Source organism: Ptychodera flava, unplaced genomic scaffold (assembly GCF_041260155.1).
Source record: "Ptychodera flava strain L36383 unplaced genomic scaffold, AS_Pfla_20210202 Scaffold_30__1_contigs__length_3116999_pilon, whole genome shotgun sequence".
NCBI classification, from domain to species: Eukaryota; Metazoa; Hemichordata; class Enteropneusta; family Ptychoderidae; genus Ptychodera; species Ptychodera flava.
In genome coordinates this window covers 792,482-796,615 of record NW_027248352.1, presented here as the reverse complement: position 1 = coordinate 796,615, position 4,134 = coordinate 792,482, and the positions used below count along the sequence as shown (strand labels likewise).

General features: G+C 40.7%; 1 protein-coding gene across 1 annotated transcript in view; it reads right to left on the bottom strand.

The window, feature by feature from the left end:
• LOC139127300 (nicastrin-like) overlaps window positions 1-4,134 on the bottom strand; it is a 222,620-nt gene that overhangs the window by 169,305 nt on the left and 49,181 nt on the right. The window lies entirely within an intron of this gene.

The following is a 4,134-nucleotide window of genomic DNA, read 5'->3' as shown; positions in this document are numbered from 1 at the left end:
TTATGGGAATCATAGAGTTCAGGTTATTGATCCAATCAAACTCTGCTGTGATCTCATCTTACAATTCCATGCATTCCCAAAGCCATTTAATCCATGGAATGTCACAGTGGATGAAGACAATGACCAATACTTTATGAGTGACCAAGGGAATGGCCAAGTTGTGGTGAGTTCTGGACAAAGCAAGATTTTAAACTGTTTTGGACGCAAAGAAGGAATTGCACCAAGAGGTATCTGCTTGAGTCCTGATGGTTTTATATTCATTGGTGACTACAATGGATATGTGAGAAAATATAATAAATCTGGTGAACACATTGCAAGAACTGAAAAAGGACAAGTCAGTCTTCCCTGGGATCTGATTGTGAATAAGAAATGTATTTTTGTATCAGATTTTGGCAGGAAATGTGTTCATGTTTTGAATCACCAGATGCAAAGTATAAGAGACATTGGCAAGGGACACTTAGAGTGGCCCTATGGTTTGTGTTTTGATCACCAACAAGATGGCATATATGTTTGTGATTGGAGTAGGAATAGAGTGGTTCACTTCAATTGTGATGGTGAATTTCTCAGCTATAAAGGTCAAGGTCAGTTAGAGTATCCCCTTTACATTGCACTGTGTAAGGATAATCCATACAGATTAGTTGTAACACAGGAAGACTGTGTTAAACTACTGTACATATAAGCAGACATGACACCACATCATGTCAACTCTGCAGGGATATCTCTAGTGAAAATCTACAAATTTTCTGACAAATTTTACACAACACATTGCAACTGGCAGGCTGTAAATGTGTATTTTTTACCATCATTTCAATAATTTTTCATATATACTGGTAACTTTGGATGAAACATGGCGTTTTCATTTAGACGGACTGTTTTATCAAACTGTTTGGTAGAATATACTATGACCTGTATATTTTTTCAGCCTTGATGGAATAATGTCAATAAAGTTATTATTATTATTTATGATTTTTGTACACTTTCTGACAGCAGCCTGTTGCAATATTTTGTGAAATATTTGTCAGAATAATTTTTTGACTTTCACAGATGTGTGCATGAGTGTACAGAAACATACATAGAAACAGACGTGACAATATAACATGTCAAGTCTGCAGGTATATTTCTGGTGAAAATCCACAACTTTCCAAACACGTTTTACACAACACGATGCAAACGACAGGCTGAAGAATTTTGAATTTCACTGTAAAATTCAAGGATTTTGGTATTTTTCGTCAATTTTGGATCAGGAACTACGCTTTTCCCCTTATATATAGACAGGATTAGGTATTAACGAGAAAAATATTCACAGTTGTACTTTTTTCATGTTTTAGAAAATTATCCAGCAGCAGATTTCACTTCGTTTGATAGCAATGTACCCCCGTTCTATCCGTGTTGGTAAAACCTTCTCAGAAAACTTGATGATTTTCACTGAAATGTGCGTGCGAAAACATACCTGAACATTCCGATGACTGTTTTGTATTTACAGGTGTCTTGATTGCTCTACTATAGGTATAGTTTCCGCATTTTTAAGGAATTTTCACGGCGATCGCGGTCGGCGACCCTGTCGACAGGTCGCCATGTTTCAACTGAATGACCACATCAACTGAAGTCAAAGTGAAGTGAGATATCTTGTCGCAAGAGGGCGATATGAAGAATATCGCTATCAGAGCATCAGAGGCATGTATGTACGGCGCTTATCTGACAAAACGTGCTTATCTGACAAAAATAACTAATTACTGCTTGTAGCCTTACTCATTAGGGGAAAGTAATCCCTCACACAATACTTCGTCTGTTAAAACACACAAACGAAATCTTAATTGGAGCAGTCTAAAATCACAAACATCACAAAATAGCCATAAAATAGTTAAAAAATACAGTAAATTTCATTGATTGCGTAAAATCGCCGAGCACCTCAATTAATCACTGTGTATACATCGACCAACACATAGAGGCTGTCTTAGGGGGTACAGGAGAGGGCACGAGGTCACATGAGGTCGTGCGCTCACGGTGGCGGGAGTATCAAAACCATCCACATCACAATGCGGCAATGGCAAGCTATGGAAGACCGGTCACGACATGCGACATGCGACCTGCGACTTCAAAACTGCGACCCGCGTCCTGCGAGTTTGAAACATACGACCTGCGACTTAGGCCTAAACTTCACAACAGCGACCTGCGTCCTGCGTGTTTGTCAAACTGCGATATCAGTCTTGATTTGTTCGCACCATTGCTCTGAACACGAGCCTGAAAAACACGAGGGACACCATTGCACTATATTAGGGGCGACTCGCAGCGATTTCGAAGCTGTTATCCAATTGGGTGGCTGAATCTTACCAATATAATGAAAACAATACAAATAGACTCCCTAAGTGGCTGTGAATAGTGACAATCGACCAATCAGATATAACCTTGCAAACACGCTGCGAGTCAGCCGCTATATTAAAACAGCCGGTTTACCGCATTCTCGCGACCAGAGCATAATTTTCGCACCGCTGGCCTACGCAAAAATCGGCCAGCGAAAGAATTCAACCAGCGATAGAAGTGCATGAAGCTGTGACGGTAGAGAATTCCACAAACGAAGAGCACAAATTTATTTTCCTTCTTACGAAAGGCAAACCGATCTGAAATAATGCAATAGCAATAGGGTTTTAAACGTCTACATCAGTGTTTAATAGTTTCTCAATCTGATTAAAATCAGATGTAGAGTACGGCGACGTCTCTGTACTTGCGCGGTTTTCTCTTGCTGTCGCCTCTCACTACGCAATTACAAACTGAAGAGCGCAGTTCAAAACAGAACGACGCAATTACAAACTGAAGAGCGCAGGTCAAAACAGAACGACGCAGCTCAAACAGAACGACGCAATTACAAACTGAAGAGCGCAGTTCAAAACAGAACGACGCAGCTCAAACAGAACGACGCAATTACAAACTGAAGAGCGCAGGTCGAAACAGAACGACGCAGCTCAAACAGAACGACGCAATTACAAACTGAAGAGCGCAGGTCAAAACAGAACGACGCAGCTCTAACAGAACGACGCAATTACAAACTGAAGAGGGTCTGTGTCGTTTTCGGCCACGGTAATTTCAAGCTACCAGGACCGCGTCAGTATGCTTGAATTTCAGGCGATTGCAGCAGTCTACTGATCTCCGTATCAGTCTGAAAGGAGCCTATGAAATTTGCATAAAAGTTCGTGTTAGAGAGCCTCGTTTTCGTTACGCTGACCGCCACTGCAGTGAGGGATAAAATACGGCGAAAGGGTGGTCTTTAAATATCGACGTGCAGCAAAACGTACAATAGCAAGAACTATAATTTTTGCTTTCAGTTGTAGCATACATACTAATGATCTGTTTCCTTGGGTAAACTCACAAAAGTTGAGAAGATTTTATTTAAATCGCTACAAAGTGGGTGGCGAGGTCGACCCGCCAAATGCGGAAGTAAACTTCACATTTTTCGTAAAACAGCTCGATAATGACCTTAGAGGTCTTAAGCCAAGCCGAAAATTTCAGAAAATATTCATTTAACTATTATCAACATTTGGTGAAATTTTCATGACCGTGCGACCATGGACATGTATTTGCGGCAGTGTTGAATGTTGGCATGCAGTTACCATATCGCTGTATACGTAGATCTCGAGGGTCTATGAGTATACGAACACCCGTTACGCTACGTACACTCCACGCTGTTTACCGCGACCAAACCACTTGTAGTTCACACGGCGCGCGGCGCGGATGTTACACGATTAATCTTTCATTTTTTTTCAAAGTTTACTCCTATAATCTCGGGTCACTGATGTTATATATAAATAAAGTATTTAATTAATGTCTCATTATGACCATCAATACTTAAAAAAATTTTTTGCTAGTTACATGAGTTATAAAATGTGCCAGTCTAGTTCGAGCACGCACGGTAATGCTAGCAGGGATGGTCGCAACGCGCAGCTGTTTACCGGCTATCATTCTAGCCGCATCTATATTCACGTACTCGTGTGCGGGATACAGAGAAGCCGTATTTATCCACGGAGATTTTTTGCAGTCTATGTTATTTCCTACAGTTTTTGTATGCTTGCTAGCTACTAGAATGCGAAAACGGAAAAATCACTCATAAACGAAACAGCACTGCTAGTCAGTACGACGGGT